Source organism: Homalodisca vitripennis, chromosome 8 (assembly GCF_021130785.1).
Source record: "Homalodisca vitripennis isolate AUS2020 chromosome 8, UT_GWSS_2.1, whole genome shotgun sequence".
Classification (NCBI taxonomy): Eukaryota; Metazoa; Arthropoda; class Insecta; order Hemiptera; family Cicadellidae; genus Homalodisca; species Homalodisca vitripennis.
In genome coordinates this window covers 58,106,250-58,132,944 of record NC_060214.1, presented here as the reverse complement: position 1 = coordinate 58,132,944, position 26,695 = coordinate 58,106,250, and positions in this window count along the sequence as shown.

The following is a 26,695-nucleotide window of genomic DNA, read 5'->3' as shown; positions in this document are numbered from 1 at the left end:
TAAATGACGAATATAACCTAATTAATCAATTCTAAAACTTTACATCTCAAATGTAGTCAAGTATTCACTTGTGCGCCTCAGATGTGGCGAAAATCTCGAGCTTTCTGTTTTGTATATTAAACAACTCATTTCACTTGCTAATAAATAAATTACCATAATTTCAACCAAGCACCATTCAAATTAGCTTTCTTCGCCATTGCCATGACACTCAAATAGATGGAAAATTATTCAGTTCGATTATCAACTGTTGTAAGGAAACAACCACTTATACCACTTAAACAACACTGATGCAGTCTAAGTAGGTAAACCTACTTAGACTGCATCAGTGTTCTGACATTACCACGAATATTCAATACACCTTTGTGAGTTAGACAGGATCTCATGCTGAGTTGATCTGGATGAACGTTTTTTTTTTTTTTTTTTTTTTTTTTTTTTTGAAGTTTAAATTTTGAAACAAGCATATGTTACAAATAACTCTCTTAAACCTATATGAAAGTCACGGTCATTTATTTGACGAAACTACTACAGTTTTCTTTATATATTCTGTACCGTTACACTTTAGTAGCAATCTGTATCTGTGAATTTAGTTGTATTCGACTAAACTATGAAATACGATATCCAGCTTCTAGAATCGTATACAAAAAGTTGTTATGTTCTAATATATTTTATCCCATGAGTAGGCTCAGTGTTGGATTAATGACAGCCACAGGGGTCGCAAGGTCGATACTGCTATAGTAATGTTACTAACAAATATATTTAAACATTGTGCCTCGTATATGTACACCTCGTGTGAGTCTGTGTGTGTGTGTGTGTGTGTGTGTGTGTGTGTGTGTGTGTGTGTGTGTGTGTGTGTGTGTGTGTGTGTGTGTAAATTTTCAATGGTGCAGAGTAGCGGGTACGTTGGTTATTGCAAGAAATCCGAATCAAGTAACGCTGAGCGTAGCTGCTGCTTGGATGGGTGACCGCTGAGCGGCTTGGAAAAACTTGATATATGATATGTTATTAGGTTAAGAAAAATTTCAAAATTTTTTAATCTCTTCAGTGATCTTAATAAATGAGGTACAGGAATTAAAATTTTATACAGAATCTTTATTATTTTTTTTTTTTAATTATTACAAGTTTTATGGTATTTAACTTTAATGTTTAAATAATGTTAAATAAAATAAAATTTATTTTATTTCTTACACTATTACCTATAAAGGCACCTAAATTTTTTTAAATAACGTAGTTTGTTATTTGTATTTTCATAGTTATTTATTTTCTTTATAACAATACCCAAGTCGTCCACATTAGCAATAGCAAATTTTTACTACTTAAATTTTTATTGATCTGAAATATATTTTTTAATATATTCTTTATGAGATCATACAATATAATATCATAATATTCTTCTTCTGAGATCAAATTAATTTATTGGTGTGTGCTAAGTTAGATCTCCAAGGAGACGAAGAGAAGTAGGTACAATTAGGCAATGCAAACTTTTAACTTAAGGAATAATATAATATACTTAAATAATCCGATCTATCTATAATATATCAATTATAATAAATTAAATAATCCTCTCATAAAATCTTGTACAGTTTTAATGGTCACTGTTAACAGTGCACAGTAAGCTATGACCCACAACTATTCACTAATACATGGTTATCCCCACCAGTATCGTATGTAAGAGAATAGCTAAACAGTGTCGGGTTACCCCACGGTAAACCCGTTTATTGCAGGTACCGGAGCTTCTGTACTATATTGTTCCCTAAGCGCTGTACTCTTTTACTATCTGCACTATTTTACTGTTGTTTTACGACCCTGAGCTATTGCTTGAGATAGTAAACAAAATAGGCTGTATAGGACCTTAATACTTCAAATTCTGCCATTCCCCGATATAACGTTAACAAGAGTCATCATGTTTTGATTCCACTCATTTACAGTAAACTACTTCAAATACGTTTTGAAAATTATTTTGTTAATAAATATATATATATATATATATATATATATATATTATTATTATATTTTAATTTCAATAAACATTGAATCACAAAAAGTACTTGCTCCGCCGGGAGTCGAACCCGGATCTCTCACTTGCCGGGTGAATGTGCTACCATTACACCACAGAGCGCTTACTTTTTCCGATTCAATTATTATATGTTATTATATATATATATATATATATATATATATATATATATATATATATATATATATATATATATATATATTACCCGGCGGAGCAAGTACTTTTTGCGATTCAATATTTATTGAAATAAATTAAATTCGGCTATTGCCATTTATACAAATTTAATGAATGTAAATAGAAGTCATTTGACAGGCATTTGGTCTTCCGATCATATGTTAGTTTGGTTATTTTAACACATATGTAAAAGAAACGGCCAAATACAAAATAATTGAATCGAAAAAAGTGAGGGCTCTGTGGTGTAATGGTAGCACATTCACCCGGCAAGTGAGAGATCCGGGTTCGAGTCCCGGCGGCGGAGCAAGTACTTTTTGCGATTCAATATTTATTGAAATAAATTAAATTCGGCTATTGCCATTTATACAAATTTAATGAATGTATATATATATATATATATATATATATATATATATATATATATATATATATGCAATTGCATTATTACCATTATTGTATATTATCAATATCCATTAATTAATCAATTATAATGCAAAATTTGTTATATACAAGATATAGCTGAAGGAATTTTTATCAATTTTGACCATAACTATTTTACTACACTTTGAATTATTATTTTTACATTCTTGGACTAACTTATAGTGCTTTGATCGATTCTACTAAATAATTTCAAAATATACACATACATACAATAGAACGGTGACACATTTACAAACAATAACAAATATAAAGACATCCACCCACACTATATATACATACTCGCACAGAACGCATACAGTTATACACCTACACGATTTATACATACTTACACATAATATTGTTACTCACCTACACACAATACATATAGAGAATAAAGTCGCACACCTATTCACACAGATTACTGCCGCCTGCCTTAAACATATTTTTGAGCTAGACTCTTTTCTACATTCCAAGCTGGAGATACGACAGTTTAAAGTCGAACGTACAAGTGGATTAAATTACATGCAGTTTTTTCAGTTACTGACTTATTATTGGCACTTGTTTTAATCATACAACACCGACAAATTGTATCTGTACGTAACAGATTTATCAATAGATTCCCAGAGAAAAGAGCGTTACGTTGTCACACCTATAAGGCAAAGTTGTCTTTATATGGGAGGGTTATATTTTTGCTTCGGTAATAAATATTGTTACAGGATTGCTAGAAAATGTGTACTCCAGTACTTAAGACATAAAAAACTCGTTACACACTAACATCGATGATTCTCGATACCACAGTTCTATAAAATCGATTTCCTTCCCAATATTTTAAAACACTTTATTACAATATAATAGTTAATATCGATATCAATACTTCATATTCGTTAAAAAACCATATTTTCCTTATATTCTTTAATCTATATACATAAAATTTAATATTATTCCTTGCTAAGCATTACCTAAGCATTACGACTGCTAGACAGGTTTGCAGTTTTGTTTTAAAAGATCACCATCATATTCCTCTTTAGTTCAAAACACATTACCTTTTCTCTCATTCTCAAAATATTGCACTGCGGCTGGTGCATTGCTTTATGTTTTATGTGCAATATCATGCAATAGCAGTAAATCCGGAGTTCAATGCGCTCTTTAAATTATGGTTAAGGAAGACATGGCATATTGAGTTACGTAACAGCTTTTCTTCGATTTATACTTTTTAGCACAGAGTAGAAAATATCCAGAGAAGAAAATTGTAAAAATTTACATTTAACTCGACATTTTAGTAAATATTGTGTATATTTAATAAAAAATAAAAGACTTTCATATAACTCATCTTGGTTGTTTTCTGACATAAGCAAGCTTCTGTGTATGTGTGTATTTATTACCTTGATCGTGCAAAAAAGCAAAGTCAACATTCAAAAAATATAATTCACTCAAACCAGAAGTATTCATATACGTGCAAAGCCTATGAAATTGCAAGCGAGCTAAGTAGATGCTAGTAGGTACTACAAGACGTTTTCGAGGAAATGTTATACAATTGTGATTGAAATTCGCATAAACCCTTAAATTATATGTTCCGTAAATATTATGATATCCGTTATAAAAATATCATAATATTCTTACATAGTATGTCGTAAGTGTTCTCACTAAGAATGCTAATTAACCCCCACTTTAGGTTTCCTCGCCTAAAACCTGTCAGTATATAGACCTTCAACTGTCATGCACTACTGAACACGTTTGATCTGTTCAATAAATCATCATGGAATGTTGCACAGAAAATTGAATGGGAGTATCTTCCAATGATTATACTTTTCTCGTGAGTGCCATTTCATTTAGATTTGCCTACAAAGTCCCTTTCAAAGAACATGAATTAGGGAGCAAAGTCACGGGGGAACGCTAGTTATTGATGTAATCTTTTGTAAACTATAACCTACATTATTAAACTTCTGTAAAAAATAGTTTTACTAAAAAAGATGCTTCAAAGTTGATTTACGATAACAGTAAAGATAGTTTTCAATCAAGGCAGAATTTGTTTTTAATTAATTAAAAAGCTCTGAGCACTAAAGTATTCATAATCGGCGTTAGGAAGTATGCATCAACAATTCATAGCAGCGAAAGAGTAATCACACGGGGATTTGAACAAAGTGATGAAAAATCGCGACTAATCTTTTTATTACTATTAATTAACAATTCAACACAGCGTGCAGCGAATTATTTCAGTCTATCTCAGAGCCAAATAAGATAGCGGAATTCATATCAAAAGTTTTAAAGAAGTAACCATCTAATAAAAATATAAGTCAATAATTGATAAATTTTATTGAATAATACTGTTGTATTTCAGCAGAAATTTTGTAATACCTTTTAACAAATGGAAATTAACTCCAGATGGAGTTAATGAGTTCTTCTTTGTATTCCAAATATGAAATTTAGGTTGAAGAATTATGAATCAAAAAGGATAGAGGTGGGAATATTGTTAATTGTAGATGTGAGTTCTTACAGTGATTTAAATTATAACTAACATATTTTACCCCGACGAGAAGTGGCTGGATGGAAATATGACATTGAGTAAGAGGTGCCACTATGATGATATTGATGGTGCAATGTCAGATATTAATTCAGACAATCGGTTTGATATTGTTTGATATGAACTCATAGGATGGTTTTTTGGAGGTTAGTTTCTGCTTTGTAGGACTAACGGCACTAAAGGTGAATATAACTGTGTCCATATAAATTCGGAAAAACTATCAGAAGCCCAAGGAAAATTACATTCTTCCAAAGGTACCAGAAAATCTGGTTTCGTAAATAACACTGCACCACGGAAAACAAGAAAACAAGGTAAGGTGCTTCAACCTAATACGAAGAAAGAAATGGTGGTCTGAATTAAACAACGTGTTAATAGTATCTACAATGAAAATTTCACAAAATGTCGTGTTTTACAATTCAGTTTAACGACTGCAACTTTGAAATAACTCCATTTGTTTTATGTTAAACTTAATAAAATATGGCCTCGTGTCCTCCTAACGAATTACTGCGAATGTATTTCCAATAGACATTTTGTGCATGGTTTTTACAAATTCTATCGTCCACAAAGTGCTTACACTTGGAGAACCAAAGTATCTACTCTAAAGGCTCACATACCTGGAGAAAGTCTTCTTCCTAAGCACTCGTCAGGACCGGTAGCTTCAGTTACCCAGAGTAAGGCTGGAATTTGGCTCGAGAAATTTCTTTTACTTCGCCTCGAAGTTGCACAATGGCCTGCTTCGGCAGTTTAAAGCTTCTTTCATACCTGCTGCGTTTATAAATAAGGTTAAAGTTATAAAAATATTTAAAAACATAACCGTTAAATACATGTATATTATAATCGGTTATTTTATTTTTAGCATTATTTTTAGTAGTTATGTGACTTTTCCTTTTTACTAAGTTTAATCACTTATTTTATTTTAAATTTGGTTAGTTATTGTTTAGTTATATATAAGGAATTAATTGTTCTGAAATGCAGTGTACTAATAAACGCTTAAAATAAAGAGACATTTTTTTATTTCCTTAACTTAAAGAAGACATGCAACGTTATCATGAAGATTATTATTATGATTATATATATATATATATAATATTGTATTATATATTTTATATATTTTATATATATATATTATATATATATATATATATATATATATATATATATATATATATATATATATATGAAGATAGATATATTTTTGTGAATGGCTGACAGTGGTGACTGACGTGATTATTGATCTCGTTAATTTGGTTAATTTACCTTGTTTTTGTCATTTGTCGGGCCTCTGTGCACGCTAGAACTTGGTTATTGGTTCGGTAAGTTTTATTTGTCGCTGAATGTTTTGTGTTCCTTCATAAAGCATCAAAATCTTTCCCACATAACTTTGTTTCATTCTGCTGACTGGCAATCCACTCGTCGTGTTCATGTAGGCAACAGAGTAACATTCAATGTCATTAACGCAAGTCGGTTACGTCACTCACAATTGCCAACTCCTATAAACAAAATAACACGTACATCTTTTTTTGCCACTGCTTTTTAGATCATCTTCGGCTCTGTCCTGCAGTACTATACTAAAACGTTGTGGAATATTTCCTGTCTTCACAGATTGAGTTTGATCAAACTGGGGTGGATCGAGTAGCTCCAGAGACCGAGGATATCTTGCAAAATTATACGTTTACATTCCTTGAGTTGTTTGAACTGCAACCGCTTACATAATGGCATATAATTCGACCGCTTGTATGGTGTGTATGAGACTAGTTCTGGATTCTGAAGAGGGTATTGCGTGTGACGGTGGTTGCAAGCGCTGGTTTCACCGAACTTGCATGAATTTAACTAAAACTGAGTACACTCAATTCTCTAAGGATTTAAACAAGAAATGGCACTGCAGCAGAGTGGACTGTAAACCGTCAACTGAAGTCCCTATATTTGCTCTAACTTCGAGCGTAAACAAACTAATGGACAAACTTGAAGGCTGGACAGAGAAGGCTGGACAGAGAAAACAAATAGGTAGTGTCTCGGATGGAATTGAAGCCATAAAGTCGGATGTAGGTAAAATTAGAGACCAACTATTCCAGCTTGAGCCAAGAGCCTTAGCAAACGAGTCAATGATTTCATACCTTGCTGCTGATATAAAGTTATTAAAGAATAATAAGCCACTGGATTCGGAAACTGTCATTGCTGAAGTTAATGATCGGAACCAGCGCTCAAAGAATGCTATACTATATGGTATACCCGAATCGTCTGATTTAAAGAGTAAAATACAGCACGTCAAGGTAATAATGGATTACGTCCTCCAAGTCCTCCAATTGAGTGACCTTCACGTTACTAAGATAGTCCGAATTGGCAAAAAGAAGCCCGGAAAACCTCGTCCGATGAAGGTTTCCTTTAGAGACACAAGTGAGGTCATCAGCTTCTTTAAAAATTTTGATCTCCCAAACTTAGCAGTCTCTTCCGAGACAGTACTGTTGAAGTGTCCCGCGATCGAACTCTCAAGGAGAGATATAACTTGCAAGAAACTTCGTAATTCTCTAGCTGACAGAGAAAGGAATGTGCAGAAAGATTTATCAATTATGTATCAGAATGGAGTGCCGATGATAGTTAAGAAGACAAAAAACTAGTTTCATCAAACGGGCATACTTTTTTACTATCAAAATTTGAATGGAATGAGAAGCAAACTGAATGAGTTCAAGTCCTCAGTTACTATATCTAACTTCGACGTTGACATATTGGCGGAGACAAATTTGTCAGTTGACGTTAACGATGCTGAGGTGTTGCCCAAGAACTTCTCAATTTACAGATGTGATAGGTCTTCACTGAGCAGCTCTAAATCTAGTAAGGGTGGAGTAATGGTGGCCATCAGAGATACTATCATCTCAATTCAACTCTACTCTGAAATCTATGAGATTGAGCACCTTCTTATTGAGCTTAAGCCCTGCAAATACGTCTCATGGCTCCTAGTAGCTTGTTACATCCCTCCTAAGCAGCCTCCCTCCAAATACAATAATTTGTTACAGTCAATAGAGGCGCTAATGTCAACGGCGTGACGATTTGATGAGGTGGTTGTCGTGGGTGATTTCAACCTTCCCGGGATTGATTGGAATGGGTTGTCAACTGGTACACATTCCCCAGCGTCAAGAGTGGTACGGTCACTGATGGACTTGTTTCAGCTTTACCAAATCAATCAAATCTACAACAGCAGAGACGTCATGCTGGACCTGATTCTGAGTTCTAATAAAGCTATTACTGTATCACTGGACAGTGATAATCTTTTTCCACTTGAAGAGAGACACCACCCACTCTTATCCTTTGTGATCCACTACCGACATACCAACCAATCTCACTTACTCAAAAGACACATATATGATCTGAAAAGGTGTAACCTTATCAATGTTCACCGCTCGCTGTTAACTACTGACTTTCACGCAATACTGTCCAACTCAGACCTTAACAGGGCAACAAATTCCTTTATCTCTACAATTTCCAACATATTGAAGGCTAACTCGCCAGTAAGAAGAATTGGCTACTCTCCGTTTCCTAAATGGTTTTCACCTTTTTTAAAAAAACTTAACAATAACAAAAAAATGTTTACATAAAAAGTACAAGCTCTTTCCGTCAGCATCTAATTATTCCAGATTTGCTAACATAAGAGCAGGGTGTAGGGTCTTAGCTGCCTGGGATTATCGCCAGCATATACAAAGGGTTGAAGCTGGAATTCCCAACAATTTCCGTTTTTTTTGGAGTCATGTCAATTCCACAAGAAACTCGTCGTCTGTGCTCTCTCAGATTGTTCACAATGGAGTCGTTGCTGAGGAGCCTCTTGCGATGTGTGAAGCATTCAAGGACTTCTTCTCCTCGGTTTTCACGAATCCACGGGGGTCTTTGTTCCAAGCGGATTTGACCATCTCGGCGATGGGGTTGCTTATGAGTTCACCCCTGAAGAAGTATTGGAGAAACTTAGAAACCTTGATGACAAAGAGGGCTGGGGCCCTGATGGGATTCCACCAGGTGTACTGAAGTACAGCAAAAGCATCTTGGCTACTCCAGTTTGCCACATACTTAATACTTCACTTGCGATGGGAATTTTTCCTGAGGCGTTCAAAGCAGCCTACGTGGTGCCCATTCATAACTCAGGACCTACTGATATCGCTTCCAGCTACAGGCCCATTTCTATCCTCTCAGCTCTATCCAAAGTTTTTGAGGATCTATTTCTTGATCGAATAAGATTTAGCTCAGTTAACCTGTCCTCAGCAACACGGCTTCTCACCACGAAGGTCGACTTTATCAAACTTAATGTTAATTCAGACTCAGATAAACATGCATTTGCTAACAGTAAACAGCTAGATACAATATATTTAGACTATTCCAAGGCCTTTGAAACTGTATACGATGCCTTGTTACTCAAAAAAATCTCTGCACTTGGTTTCGATAAAATTTCAATTCGTTGACTGTCGAGTTACCTTTCCGAGCGCAAGCTTGCAATGAAGTTTGCTGGCTCTATAGCCTCTGAGTTTATCTCACGTTCTGGTGTTCCCCAGGGCTCTATCATTGGACCTTATCTTTTCGCACTCTTCATAAACGATCTTTCTCTGAATATCAACAGTGACTGCCTAATGTTTGCGGATAATGTCAAGTTATTCTCACAAATTACTCATGTTGCGGACTGTAAGTCACTTCAAAATAGTCTTCATAGCGTATATGAATGGTGCTTAGCAAACAAAATGTCACTAAACGCCAAGAAATGTCAAGCCATATCATTTTACCGTTGCACTTCGCCTATAATATACAATTATTTGTTACAAGGAGAAACCATCGCTAGAGTGAGTGAAGTGAGAGATCTGGGAATTACTCTGACACAGAATTTTAGCCCTGAGGCTCACGTTCATAATATCTGCTCAAAGGGAAACAGAATGCTTGGCTTTATCCCCTGTTTTTCTAAACATATAACAAATATGGTTGCCCTGAGGACTATATACTGTGCCCTGGTACGCCAGATTCTTGAATATGAATCGACTATTTGGAATCCACACCAAAAGTACCTTTGTGACGATCTTGAACGAATCCAGCGTCGTTTCATTCGTTTGGTGGGTATCAGAAATGGATACCAATATCAACAAGTACCAATCTTGAGACTCGCAGGACTGTAGCTGACTTAGTAGTTCTCCACAAGTTGGTGAACGGTGAGATGGTTTGCCCAGACGTCCTTCAACTCCTTCATTTCAAGACACCATCCAGCACTCGTTCCAATACCTTTTCATCAGGCAACACTATGGGACAGACTATGCAGCAAACAGCACGGTGGCACGCCTGCAGATGGCCGGCAACAACCTGCCTTCTACTGTCGACCTGTTCCACGATGGCGTGAGAACATTGAAGTGGAAGGTGAAAGGTGCAGTGCTACCAACTTAAATGCCTTCACTCAATTGTTCACATATTACACCATCAGTATTTTGTTATCTTCGCTGCTAACTTGCTATCTACATATAATTATTCATATTCTTTGTTATTGCACGCCATAGATTATCTTGTCATTATTGTTAGTTTTACTGTTGCTGTTTTTTAAACATTTTTCTGAATATTCTTGTTATTTTATGTTATAGTTTATTATGTTATTTCTATTGTTATAGTTTATTTATTGTTGCTGTTTTCATGTTGGTATTGTTACAGTTTTAAAACATTTATATATATATATATATATATATATATATATATATATATATATATATTTATTATATATTCTTGTTATGTATCACGCATTGCCATAGTTTATTTTGTTAATATCATTTTTCAGCCTTTCACAAGTTTAGTTGTAGAAATTCTTGTTTAGGTTTAGTTGTTATAAGTTAATTGTATGAATTGAATATAAAAATGGAGAAGTATGTCCGTTGGAAATAAATAAATTATGTGGCCTCAGTTTACTACCGAAGCTCATTTGTAACCTTAATACAATCCAATATGTATGTATAAAAGCAATACAAAAACTGAGGCACTGACTCCAATTCTACCAAATCATTGGAACAAGTGTTATAAACATCTTTAAACATATGGAAATAAATACTGCGAACAGGGTAAAAACATTTGAATGCTGTTGACAAAACTGTAGGAGATCTGGAAGAGAGAAGTGATGAAGAGTCAAGGTCTACGAGTAATGTTATCGTTATGGCAGTAACCGTGTACCATGTAGTGAGGATAACATTTAAATCCAGATATACCTATACTGCATGTCAAAATAGATCAGTTCTACGTTTAAACATGTGCGTGAAATTTTGGTGCAATTATTTGATAAGAAGATTAATTATTATTGTAACAAAAATCCATGTTTTCAGAATCAGAGTCTAAACAATGTTTAAGCAATTACACTTTTGAAATATTCCAAGCTTGCTATGAGCAGTCATCTTTAGTTTGATTGAATTATGAAAAATTATGAATAAAATGACATTACCAAAAATGGCAGACTGTGACATATACTACATTTTTTAAGGATATACAAATGTTTTTTTATACATTATGTTGTAGAGTGATACCAATTGACGGGAGAGTCCTTTAAAATCTAGTTTCATGACAAGTATGATGGTACTCACTTATTGCGGATAACACATTTGATTGCGTCGGCGACTATTATTTAATAGCATTCTAATATTGAAGCTTATAACTTTTAGATTATATACTATCAAGAAAAATCCTTAATTAATACATAAATCTTACAATAGAAAAAACGCAGGGGTTACAACAGCAAATGACCTGTTATACTTTCTAACTATTCTTTACATAACAGTAACCATACAATTTATACAAAACATTTATACAGTTTGAGAGATGGGGCTGCAATCAATACACCAAGTTATAATTGGTTTGTCACGCTGCCCTTCATATCCCCGAGCCTGTCTCTAGATGGACGCCAACTTTGCAGCGCTAAGCAATTCATTGTGTTTCAGACTCTGTGGATATAAATATTTGTTTGGTACAAACCTCGCTAATTATGTTGAGTATTTAAAATCATGAACAAAAATGTTATTACAAAGTGTTTTAATTGTAAGTTAGAATTACACAATGCTACAATTTTTAAAATGACGTTGTTTGGTCTACCTAATTTTTGGAACTGATTTAATTCAAACCGCTTTGTCTTTTATTACTGATCTTGTGATTGTCATGATTCCATCGTGTATCTTGCCCAGAGGAAAGGAGCAAGAAATTTTTTTTTTTTTTTTTTTTTTTTTTTTTTTAGTGCCTTTATTTAAGAGGCCGGAAGTTTAGGGCTATTTAGCCCTCTCTACCACTCAACCTCACATAATATACAGATATATGTACAGTGAATGATCTTAACTAATAACAAATTTTAAATTAAAATAAATGCTTAAAAAATTAACCAAAAATATATACATACTATTTAATAATTAAAAATAAATTTATCAGCTTAATATGTAGAAAAATTCAAACAAAGTTAAATTAAAACTTAAATTAACAGATTACTTTTTAAAGAATTTCTCGTTATTACTACATTCATTCTCTCAAAACACACAGCCCGACACAAGCACGCCACGAGCACCGCCACCCGTCACCCCCCACAGACCGGCCCAGCAACAAGTCCTTGACCTTTGCCCCAAAACGAGCTCGGCCCTCTATAATACGTATATCATCAGGAAGAGAGTTCCAGAGGCGACATGCCTGAACAGTGAATGACTTACTGAAGAAGTTCGATCGATGAACAGGAATTGACAGTAAGGTGGATCCCCTTCTCGTAGGTCGCTCACTTATATCGGAAAATAAATTTGAAATGTTCGGACAGGTAAACAGGTGACTTTTTTTTATAACTGAATGTAGAGTTGAAAGAATGTGAAAGTTGGCGAAGTTGTTGAAGTTTCAGAAGCGATAGCTGTTTGAAAAATGGAGTCACATGCTCATAACGTCTGAGATTGAAAATAAATCTGATACAATAGTTTTGAGCACGTTGAAGCCTGTCCGAAAGCTCAACAGTCATGTCATCTGATCACAGCGTCACAGTAGTTGAAGTGTGGCAGTATGAGAGTTTTAACCAGCATAACCTTGACACTGAACGGTTAGATATAAAGCAAAACGCTAAACTGTGGAATGCCAGCAAATATTCTATTACACGTTACCGTTAACCTGGTCACTCCACTTAAGACTTGAGCTCATAGTAAGACCAAGGTTTTTCAGTTTGTTTTGAAAATTTAGTACGTGGTTATTGAGTTTCAGTTTTAGTACGTGGTTATTGAGTTTCAGTTTTGGTGCAACGTTGAAGTCCAAACGGTCGATCAGTCTTGGGTTTCCCAATACCATTGCCTGCGTTTTGTCTTCATTTAATTTCAGCCCATGTTTATTTGCCCAACAAGCAATTTATTCAATGTCGTGATTGAGCAGAACCATAAACGTGTTCAGTTCATCAGGCGAACAGTGTACGTAAATTTGTAAATCATCGGCATAAAGATGAAACTTAGAGTGCCTTATAATAGATGTGACGTCATTAATGGTAAAGTGAGAACAATAGGGCCCCAAGAACAGAGCCCTGTGGAAACACCCCGTGTTACGGTTTTCCATTCCGATATTGTTTCCCCTTCTTTGACACATTGCTGTCGCCCAGTAAGATACGATTTGACCCAGTTAACACACCCATCGGAGAAACCATACTTCTTCAATTTGATGAGGAGGAGAAGGGGGGTAATAAACACAGTCAAAGGCTTTGGAAAAGTCAAAAAGCAGTAAAATGGTGATTAGTCTCTTGTCCATTGCCAATCTGATATCATCAGTAATTTTAATTAGGGTTGTGGTGGTGCTGTGATTAGGCCTGGAATCCAGACTGCCATTTAGACAAGATGGTATAGGTATTCAGATAAGATGAAATTTGTTGATGTACCACTCTTTCAAGGCATTGGGAGAGACAAGGGAGAATACTGATTGGACGTAGGTAGGTCAGAAGGGGATTGCGGATTAGACACTTTTCTCAACGGACGAACTAAAGCATGCTTCCAGGTTAAGGGAAAGACAGATGAATTTAAAGAATAATTGAAAATGACTACTAAACAGGAAGGGTGATTGGCAATGTATCTTTAGAAAGCGCAAAGGTATGTTGTCAGCCCCCACTGCGTTGCTGGTCATCCTCGTAAAAGCAGCAAGCACATCAGCGTCACTCACAGGTGTGAAAGAAAACTGGCGGCCAGCAGCTTCCTGAGGAGCAGCCTCCAGCTCAGCAAAATAATCGCTAGCTGCAGATATATTAACAGGGATATTAATAAAGTAATCATTTATAATATTGAGGTCAAATGGAACAGGTGGACTGATATTGGATTTTCCCACACCAAGGTCTTTAATTTTACTCCACAATGATTTAGTGGACTGAGGTTCTGAAAGTGTTGTGTGGTAAAATCTAACTTTGGCGTTACGGATTTGCTGCTGCGTGTGATTCCTAAGACGCTTATTATAGGCCTCCCAATCTTGAGTGGATTTAGAACGTTTAGCTTTTCTGAAGGCGGAATCCCTTTGCTTTTGCAAGTTTCTTATGAAATCATTCATCCATGGAGAGGGGGCCTTGGTTACTCTTTTAGTTATGGTTGGGCATGTTTATCAAATAAATTAGTAAGAAAAGCATTAAATTTGGTAACCATTTCGTCCACATTATTGTCAGTGGTTACTTCATGCCAGGGTAAAGCAGCAGCATCTGTAAGAAGTGAAGCATGATCTATGTCCCTGTATTTGCGATATTTTGATTATATTGGGCTTATTTTTGGGGATATGGAGTTTATAGGCACAAAAAATGAGATCATGCTTTTGAAAGTCCAGGGGCAGGAAATTGTCCGTGGTGTGCAAACGTGGGTCGGGTTAGAAACAGCCATGATGTCAAGCCACGTGTCGGTTGCAGCAGTGTGATGAGTGGCCCTGAAGTGGTAGCAGAGACATGTTACATGACTGAAACATTGTGGTCAAAAAGGTTTTTTCATACGTAGTAGGCCCTAACAAATCGGAGTTAAGATCGCCCATGACAATGACATGACTGTAACGAGCCACAAGATCGATGAGTGTGTGTTCAAATTCGGCAAGATGGCCGGTATTGGGGGCCCTGTAACATGCACCGACTAAAACATGCGTCCCATTAACACTAACATCCAAAAAAATAAATTCAGGCCGTCCCTCTCTAGATGTATCAGATAAGAATAAGATGGAAGTAGGAAACTGAGACTTGACATAAACTGCGACTCCACCACCACGTTTGTGTAGACGGTCGTTCCTGAAGATGTTGTAGCCAGCTAAATTAACACTCTTGTCGCTTGTGGTTGGTTTTAGCCAAGTCTCAGAGAGCAAGATAATGTCGGTATGTAATGGCTCAAAAAATGGAACGAAATTCATCAATATGACTAAACAGTGATTGTGCGTTAACGTGGGCTGCCTTGAGGAAGTTGTTGTAGGGAGCGAGAGCGAGAGAGCGGCAGAGAAGCGCGGGCAGGGAGAGCGAAGAGGTGCGCTCGCTCGGGGCGGGGCTGTCAGAGCCGCGCGCGGCTGCGCGCAGAGGCGCGATACTGCAGGCAGCGAGCGGCCGGCGGTACACGCGACAGTGACATTGCGGTCAGAACATTCACACACACACGCATACCATAACAAAGAAAAAATAATACCTTATCATTAGAATATAAACTTAAAATTAATTGGAATTATTACTACACCACCAATAATCATAATACATTTAAACATACATGCAAGCTTGCAGGCTCTCATTATATAATAATTATTAGTATTATAAATATTATAAATACAACATAAATGTAAGTGGAGAAAAAAGAGAGAAAAAAACAAAAACAAAAATTCAACGAAAATTTAATTTAGTTAATGAACATTAATAACTCTATATTCAGAACAGAAAAAATCAAATAAAATGGTAGTGAATTAAAAACGGGAAAAAATTGTTAGCAAAATTGAAGAATTTAAAATGGTACAATAAATGCTGTACTTAATCAGTTAGCGGGTTTGGAGGTCGGAGAGCCAGGTCGCCACTTCCCTTGCTGCCGTCGCTGCCCAGCCACAGCACCCTGCCGTCCTGGGTCCAGGTGTTGCGGACCCCGTGCTGCGCCGTCACCTCTTCAGCACCTCCAGTCGCCACGCCGTCAGGTCCTCCCGCACCGTTGATGCCCGCGCCCTTCAGCTTCTTCTTCATGTTGTAGATCGTCCGCCGGTCTCGGTAACTGATGAAGCGGACGATAATTGGCCGATGCCTCTTCCTGCCGTCGGGCCCGGGCTTGGGCTGGCTGCCGACTCGTGGTGCGACCTACAGATGGCGGAGACAGGCAGGTCCACACACCGAGCTTGTCCCTGCAGAGCTCCACCACGATGCGGTCGGTGTTCTCGCCCCGTCGTCTCCTCCACCCCGAAGATGCGGAGGTTCTGGCGTTGCTGGAACTGCTCTAGCTCGTCACAGCGCCCCTGCAGCTGGCCGTCCATCTCCTCTAGCCGCTGGGTTAAGGTTTCCCACCTGCTCCCGGAGCCTCGCCACCTCATCGCTGATGGACGCCCGCACAGCCTCCTCGACAACACCCTTCAGCTCGTTGGTGATGCGGGTCACGAGCCGGCCGAGGACGTCGCCAGGAAAAAGGTGCTTGCCGACGAGGTCGGCGATGTCAGTCGCGTCAACTCTGGCGGCCTTGTCGGTCCCGGTGGCAGGCATTGTTGGTGTTGTAGAGCGGCCGGGGTCGGACGTCACAGATAAGGAGCGCTCGGACCTTTGCTTATCAGCTCCGCCAGATAATGGAACAGGCTCACCTTTAGACCCGGACCTGAGCTGCGGCGGCGATCGGTACATGAAATACTGTACTGATAAGCGAATTACTCACTACACACGTTATAAAAAGTTTTAGTGACTCGATAAAAAAAATACCTACTACTGTTTTTACTCGTGTAATGACACCACTTTCCATAAAAACTGTCAGAAAAAATACAGTTAAAACTATAAAAAACTTTAGAGCCGACTTGCACACGTTGTTTGCTAGCAATCAGTCATCCCCATCAAAACTTTCACTGGTGAATGGCACAGCACTAGCCAAATGAGTTACCATAATGAGGTTCAGGATTCATTGTTACTTTACTGTTTTTAATTAAACTTACTGGGTAAGAAATATTGCGAAAACAGCACAAGTATGTTTATGTCAAATCAGAGTTTAAAAAATGACGATAAACATTTTAGCTATCGACGTTGTTTATAATACTTACTTCATACTCCATAATATGTATTCCATTGCCATAGATGCCATATTCACTTTATGTAACAATAGACACAACGGAGGGCGGAGTATTGAACGGTTTGACAGAAAGTAACGAAAAGGTATAGCACAGACAGGCAGACAGACGGTTTTTGAAGCCCAAAATAAATACGCGTTTTATCTTTTTCGGAGAAAAAACATATACAATTTTAAGTCTCTATGATCTTTTTATCGAGAGTTGTCAATCAAATAGACAGCAAAACGGTTGGACAGACAGACTTACGTATAATGACACGATTTCAAGAATCCGTGTCGGGTTCTTAATAATTTTTAAGACACTCTCAATTCCAACTTAATAATAACCAATATTACCATTCAGTAATTAATTGATTCTCTTTTGTTCTACTCACATCAATTAATCAATAGAGAGCACTACCTAATAGTTTTATTTTTCTATATTTCCATTGCTTGTTAATTTATCATTTAGACAGACATGTACTAAGAGAATATTTAAGCTTTAAAGAACTCTCTCTTTCTTCCATTGTGAGATATTTAGTTCCGATTTCACTGAACTCGTGAAACTGTATTTGCATTACAATAATTTTGTAATCAATTGCATTACATGGTTGTGACAGCACCTTTTTATCATTCAAATATATTTAGAAAAAGGTTGATAAATTCTTAGATTGAAAAATTTAGAAGCCATTTCCCATGTGACACAACATGTGCACCATCGATAGTTACATTACAGTTCAAACGTCGTTTTCTGTGGAGAAGATATTTTTTAAAAGGAACTATAGCATGAATAAAAGTAGAACAACAATGCCTTACATAAATCTAAAGAACTAATTAGCTTGATAATTATAACGGAATTAGACTAGCTTCAACAAATTACTTCAAAGTTTAAGCTCAGATGATGAAAAGTAAGTACTAGTAAGATTTAACAACAACAACAAAAATAAAAAAGTAAGACATTTTCTAACTAGCAAAATTTGTAAAATATATTTCATGTTAAAAGGTTTTTATAATTTGTTCATAACATAAAATAAAATGTTCGTAGCATAAAAATGTATAATCTATAATTATTAATAGACTTTAATTATGACTATATTTTACTTGAACCTCTACATAATATGTGAATAATACTAGAAGGAGTATGATACACTCATTACATTTCGCGTAACAGCTTTCACTAAGGCTGAAGCAAAATTTCAAGTACTGTTCATTTCATCAGGCTACATCTGTTTTCATATCACATATAAGAATGTAATAATTATGATAGTGCTCAGTGTTTTCAATACTATTTACTCTGCGATTATCTCGTTACCATGGTGGTTACCCTTAAAATTAATGTAAAATTGATTACTAAACGCTCACCATAATTCCATGGAGTGACAAGCACTACCATCGAACTCGATGTTGCGCCTAGCCTATATAGAAATGAAACTTCATTAACATTTTGAGCTTATAGGTCGGTTCGTTCTCGAGAAATAGTGTGTACGGACAAACAGAAATGAAATTTGTTAAACCCTCGAGTGATTGCTAATGTTCAGCCAATAATATAATTTTTTAATTTTTATCTAAATATGTAATCTTTGCTTGTTTACATTGGAATAAAAATCAAAGTGCACATTTTGAATAATTTATGCGTTTTTGAAAAGTTGACATATAATGTATTTCAATTCCAGGAGACTTAATTTGATACATTTTAGGTGCAGCCAAAAGGAGGTATATAACCAAACACAAATGATTGCGAATTGTGTTTGAATAAACTAGGAAAAGTTGTTGACGAAAAGAAAAGAGAGAGAGAGATAGAAATAAGATGCGTTGGCTGGACATCATTAAGTGAAATGACAAGATTCACCGGAGGCTGAATTGAGAAGGAATAGTGGAGTCTTGTTATCATGCAAATTATGAATGTAGTTTATAATCCAAGGTCGAAAGCAATTGCACGAGATAAGGCTTGGTTGATGATAGAGAATATCATCTCATACGTAGTGTTACGGTTCATCACTATATGAAAAGTACATTTTTATCTATACTAGGGAGTGATGCTTGGTGGTGGCTTGGGTTTGAGGCTAGGTTGTGAGGCAAGAGTTGAGAATATGGTGTGAGGCTAGGGTGTGAAGCAAGGATCTGAGGCTAGCGTGTACGTTGTTATGTGAGGTCAGAGTGTGAGTCTAAAGTGCAAGCCTATGGTGTGAGACGGGAGTGGGGCCTGATGTGAGGCCAGACTGTGAGGTTAAGGTGTGAGGCTAGGGAGATAGGCTAGGGTGTGAGGCTGGGATGTGAGGCAGAGTGTAAGGCTAAGGTGTGAGGCTATGGTATGAGTCTATGGTGTGATACTAGGGAGTGAGGCTATGGTTTGAGTCTATGGTGTGATACTAGGGAGTGAGGCTATGGTGAGACTAGAGAGTGAGGCTGTGATGTGAGGCCAGTGTGAGGCTAAGGTGTGAGGCTAGGGAGATAGGCTAGTGTGTGAGGCTGGGATGTGAGCCAGAGTGTAAGGCTAAGGTGTGAGGCTATGGTTTGAGGCTATGGTGTGATACTAGGGAGAGAGGCTCGGGTGTGTGTGGCTAGGGTATGAGGCTAGGATGTGAGGCCAAAAAGTAAGGCTAAGCTTTCAGGCTATGGTGAGACTAGGGAGTGAGTATGTGATGTGAAGTCAAAGTGTAAGGCTAAGGTATGAGGCAAGTGTGTGAGACTAGGGTGTGAGTCTAAGGAGCATTAAATCACTTCACATCGCATCTTACTCTTTTGTGACATGGCTTTTTACCATGAATGAATTTAATAGAGAACACTCATTTTAACCACTTAATTCTCAATATAGCATAAGTAAGACTACAAATTATATTGTCAGTAACTATATTGTTCTCACCTGTTAATGTGTTGTGTTGAAGAGATATCTTTTGAAGAACCTTTAAACGTACTTTTTAACGTAGTTTTACTTCTTTTTGGTGAGTCCTATTTTATTATATTACATCTTTCATCTTATATCTTTGAAATATAATACGAGTATATAAGCCGTGTCATCTCAGAAGAATCAAAATTATGTGATTAATCTAGAGTTTGATAACTATTAGTTATAGATTAGTTACTGTAAATACTGGATAATTAATTAATTGCTGTAACAGAAAACTAATAAGTAATAATACATTGTGGCTCACAAAACATAGAAAGACAGGTTCACTTGAAATAGTGTTATTACATGTATTAGACATTGTAAAATGTATAACTAAATCCTCTCATTACATCTGACTTACTCATGTGTAATAAAAAAATGTGTATTTCGTTCTTTTTATCCTAAACAGTCATGAAATATAGTATGAAGTGTGCAGAGGGATAGAAGGTTCCCACAAGGAATCACCTCACTGTAATATAGCCATATTGCAAGTTGGGGTCAAATCCCATGACTACAAATGCATAGTTAATAGGGTTAAGGATGTAAATGTTTAAGGGTAGTTAACTACAACTGCCTCAGTATAAATACAATGTAGCAGTAAACCTAGACTGCAATGTAAGGCTTATAGCAGTAACTGTTGATGAATGGAGCAGTAACATCAATACTGCTCCTATTCCTTATGAAGCTTTAGAGTTTTATATTTATTTCTTCTTTTGCAACTGTCATAAACCGATTATTCGCTTTTTGTTCTAAATCGTGATATTATCATTCTCAGTTTAATCTTAATGTCTGTCAATAATGTTAATTTTATAAGTTTCATTATAAAAAGTTCGCGTGTAGAAATATAGTCCTATCTATATTAGTATTCAGATTTTCTATTAAACTTTTACTTGGTTGTAGTAATCATATCCGATAATTTTTAGAAGTTTAAAATTATGCAAAAATTTATTACTTCTTTACCTACTACGGCATACTACTTTACTGTAGTTACTTTTTATGAATAGGCTTCTGAAAGAGATACTGCGTTTTAATGGGGTTATCGACACGGTAACTAGAACTAGACGGTAGGACTCACGCGCATCTGGCTGTGAGGCCGTGACGTCACCTGCACAAAGTCGGCCGTGCCGTCCACTATGTATGCCTAGCTTCTCTGCTCTAATCCTAACAGGAAGGGAATTTATCAAGCTTATGATTGGCTTTTCGTGTTACCTTACTTAGACTATTATTATTTTACTGACACTGACTCACATGTCAAGAAATTTGTTTTGAAATTAATTATTTTATTAAGTTTTGTAGGCTAAGGTAGTGACTACTGCAGAACTACTTAGGGTAATTGATTTAAAAATCTTTAACTATTTTACAAGTACAATCAAACTTTAATTATTTTTCATTTCAAATCTTCCGAAAAGGTTCAGGGGTTAAATGATAATTTCGTTAAATGAGATTTTTTCATATGCAGTATTTTATTATTGAAAACATCTTCTACATACACTATAAAACATTGAATAAAATACAATGTCAAAACAGTTGTAAAGACCAATTTAATAAGTAGAATTTTAAAAGGATTCTGTATAAGCAAACGTAATATTAATATATATTTAAGTTAATCATTTAGAAATGTTACAAAAACTAAAATTATTGAACAATAGTGCCTTGTGTTTGACGTAAATCATTACATCAATTCTTTATTTTGTTCATCTTCTTTGATTTTTTCTCGCAGTGTCAGAAGTTTCGTCTTTCTTCATTGCTCTTTTGAGTTCTTTCTTCCTGTTCAGTTCTTTAATTCTTATAAAGGATCGCGTTCTAACATATGTTGCAATAGTAAAAACGTCCACATCACAGAAATTTCATTTGATTATATAAATCAGCTTCTTCATCACTTGAGGACTTTTATTTAAGCTATCACCGTGCAATCGTTGGAAATCTTTTTCAAATTCTAAAACAATGCTTAACTATTTTGGTGACGGATTTATTAGAGCACCCCTTGACAAAAACTGAAACCCAGTCAGAATTGTTTGAGTTTCCAGTTCTTTCTCTATATTGAAAATCACTTTTAAGGCCTTTTTTATTAACACGGTATGCTACATAACCAGCTAACATTTTGATTAAATCTGTGTTCTCTTCAGGGTAAACTAGTTTATTATTTGTTTATTTCAGTCAACTTTTCAATCAGTGATTCAGCAATGGAAATAAATTCTTCATTATAGATATGGTTCGCTTCCAACTTGCCTTCTGTCAAGTCTGTATTTTCACAATCTAGTACTGGTTCTGCCAAGTCTATATTTTTAAGAACGTCCACACTTAACGTTTCACACTGCTCAGCAATACAATTGCCTGTTTTTAATATGTCACACGCACTTTTGCTGAATAACAGTTATTTTATTCTATGTCTCACCGCTGTGGAGAGAGGGTAGTCGTAAAACTTCCCAAATCCACTAATTAGTGAAAAATACGACTCCAGAACATCTTGATTACACTTCACTGATAGTAATCTATATATATAAAAATGAAACTGTTCGTGTGTAACAGCATCACTCACAAACGGCTGGACGGATTCGCCTATTTTTTTTTTTTAATTTGTTCGTCTTGATCTGTAGAAGGTTATAGGATACTTTTTATCCCTTTCCCGATTCAGGATTCCGCCCCACTGGTTACAGAAATACCCGTAAGAAATGCATTGCAGCAAACATATGTTATTAAGTGAAAGAGTCTTTTTCAAATTTTTAATCAGCTGTTCTTTGTAAACATATATTACACTTATAGTTTTAAAGCATAGAGTAAGCTTAAGAGAAACGACAAATTTTGTTTAAACTGTTTCTGCAATCACTGTTAAACATAGACTGTACTATCCAGATAATACAATTCAAATTTGACGTAAAAATTCACCTTTAACTGCAATATTTATTTAATATAAACCATGCTCATGCTTGATCAGAAGAGCAATGCAGATATCATAATTACTATCTTACGTTGGCTACAAATATAAAGAATGTTATAAAATCAACCTTAGTTGTTTTTTTTTTGACAGAAGTATCAGGAATGTGGTACATACCTTCATAATGCGCCCAAGAAGCTCACGAAGGAACGACTATCAATTATCTCAGCAATGTTTAGAATGTGATAGAAAATGAATAAGTGAATATAGTGTACTGTTTTCAACGGGAAATTGCGTGCGAAGCCGCGGGAAACTTATTGAAATGCGCAGCGAAGCGCGCCGGGTCCGCTAGTCTATATATATAAAAATGAAACTGTTCGTGTGTAACAGCATCACTCACAAACGGCTGGACGGATTCGCCTATTTTTTTTTTTTTAATTTGTTCGTCTTGATCTGTAGAAGGTTATAGGATACTTTTTATCCCTTTCCCGATTCAGGATTCCGCCCCACTGGTTACAGAAATACCCGTAAGAAATGCATTGCAGCAAACATATGTTATTAAGTGAAAGAGTCTTTTCAAATTTTTAATCAGCTGTTCTTTGTAAACATATATTACACTTATAGTTTTAAAGCATAGAGTAAGCTTAAGAGAAACGACAAATTTTGTTTAAACTGTTTCTGCAATCACTGTTAAACATAGACTTTACTATCCAGATAATACAATTCAAATTTGACGTAAAAATTCACCTTTAACTGCAATATTTATTTAATATAAACCATGCTCATGCTTGATCAGAAGAGCAATGCAGATATCATAATTACTATCTTACGTTGGCTACAAATATAAAGAATGTTATAAAATCAACCTTAGTTGTTTTTTTTTTTGACAGAAGTATCAGGAATGTGGTACATACCTTCATAATGCGCCCAAGAAGCTCACGAAGGAACGACTATCAATTATCTCAGCAATGTTTAGAATGTGATAGAAAATGAATAAGTGAATATAGTGTACTGTTTTCAACGGGAAATTGCGTGCGAAGCCGCGGGAAACTTATTGAAATGCGCAGCGAAGCGCGCCGGGTCCCGCTAGTCTATATATATAAAAATGAAACTGTTCGTGTGTAACAGCATCACTCACAAACGGCTGGACGGATTCGCCTATTTTTTTTTTTTTTAATTTGTTCGTCTTGATCTGTAGAAGGTTATAGGATACTTTTTACCCCTTTCCCGATTCAGGATTCCGCCCCACTGGTTACAGAAATACCCGTAAGAAATGCATTGCAGCAAACATATGTTATTAAGTGAAAGAGTCTTTTCAAATTTTTAATCAGCTGTTCTTTTATTTTTACCAAAACGCATTAAAATAAACAAAAAACTTTTATAATAGATTTTATGATATGCTACGATGTATTAGTAGAGCAATAAATTAATTGGAAAAACGTATAATAAAATTAGTATTTCTTTTCGATGCTTGATTGATGTAGCCCTCTCTACTGCCACTCGAGCGGAGCCGCGGGTTTAGGCTAGTTATTTATAACCTTCGGTTACATATACAAAACCCTAACTCTTCAATCAACTTGACACATTCAAAAAATATTTCAACCGTTACACTTTGGTCGAATTTCCAATTAATACTTAGGCTTCTAATAATAATTACTTGAACACTTACATGTGGCCCTCTAAACATGTCTTGAGCGGCGTCGTAGTAAACATCGGATTTTACCTTCATCTCGTCAAAGCACATAACAACGTCTTTGTGAAAATCATCGCTCAAAACTGCCGATTGTCCTTTGAGTAAATTTTAACTTATATCTAAAAATCCAGGAGGAGTAGAGAACTGTGACAACCGTGTTCGTATAGTAGCCTCGCTTGGTAAGGGGTATTTTAAAGTATCTTTAACATACGCAAAGGCTTTTATTGAAATATGCCTAATCGCGACAGCTTGTAACATGTCATTTTACGGGGGGTTTAAATAAGGCATTTTTTTGAGAGGAGAATATTTTTTTTAGTTAATGACATGTTATGATTTTTATTTCTTCCACCTACAATTATACTCCAGTAGCTCAACACCATCGCGGGAGACGTCAGCTGGCGGGGTCCGACTCGACCGGGTAAGACGCGGAGTTTCAGGATACATCCGCCGGAGTTCGCTTCAAGGGCTAAAGCGCCTTACATCGGACAACTCCAGTACTACAGTACGTAAGTACGCTGTGCCTGGCTTCCTCGCTCTCTCGGTCGCTGTCTCTCGGTCGATGTCTCTCGGTCGCTGTCTTTCGGTCGGTGTCTAGCAGTCGGAGTCGTCGAGTCGGAGTCGCCGCCCCCACACACGCCACGATAAGGTGCAAGTAAGTAGGTACTTATTTACCTGCCAAAACACGCTTTTACCTGAACTTGCCTAGTCACTAACGATAGGATAAGTACATGACATTACGTACTTAAGCTGCTAAAAGAATATAATTATAGATATAAAGTTTAGCAAGAAAATAGATCAGTACGAATAGGATTAGATTCTATTACTAGTAAAGAAGAGTCTGAATTTAGTTTTACTTAATTTATCGTTTCTTTTCGAGGCCACTGGGTTGCTTGACGTACGTTGGCACCAGTGTTCCTGAGCTTCGGGCTAGGCGTAATTTAATTTAGTTTTACTTAGTTTATCGTTTCTTTTCGAGGCCGCTGGGTCGCTTGACGTACGTTGGCACCAGCGTTCCTTAGTTTCGAGCTCTAGGCGAGCTAGGCGCGATTTCGAGCGAGCCAGTGTTTACATTTAGTTTTTATTTAGTTTACCGTTTCTTTTCGAGGCCGCTGGGTCGCTTGACGTACGTTGGCATCAGCGTTCCTTAGTTTCGAGCTCGAGTCGAGCTAGGCGTGAATTTGAGTGAATTAGTGTTCGCATTTAGTTTTTATTTAGTTCATCGATTCTTTTCGAGGCCGCTGGGTCGCTTGACGTACGTTGGCACCAGCGTTCCTTAATTTCGAGCACTTGTCGAGCTATGTGTGATTTCGAGCGAACTAGTGTTCGCATTTAGATTTATTTAGCTATCATTTCTTTTTTTTGGCCGCTGGGTCGCTTGACGTAAGTTGGCTCCAGCGTTCATTGTTTTCGAGCTTCAGTTGAAGTAACAACTTTCGTATTAGGGGTCGTTTAGGTGGTGGAACAGTCATCCTAAAGCAAATGCTGACGCCTTCCCTTTATTCCCTTTCGTTTCCGAGTCTGCGATGATGAAAGCATGTTGATCCGTTGATCATCGGTGCTGTATTTGCTTCGGCTTTTGGTTTTACATTAATTCGGTTCTGAGCTGAACTTGGAAACTACCTCTTCCTTTCGAACCCTGGATTTTACCCCTCTCGACTGTTCTATCCGGTGTCTTAGGGTTATATAATTTTATAAACTATCCCTGACCCGATTAAACGTTATAAGCTTTTGCAACATCTTCACTAGACCAATTTGTACATTTTGCTTTTAAAAGTTTTTGTTGTTGACTTTTAGAAAATAGCTGTTCATATTTCATTAAATCATGTTTTAATTTAGTTATAACTTGTTTGGGCACATTTTAGTTGTTCTGTTTAAAAAAATGATTTTTTCTTTTAGTTCTTT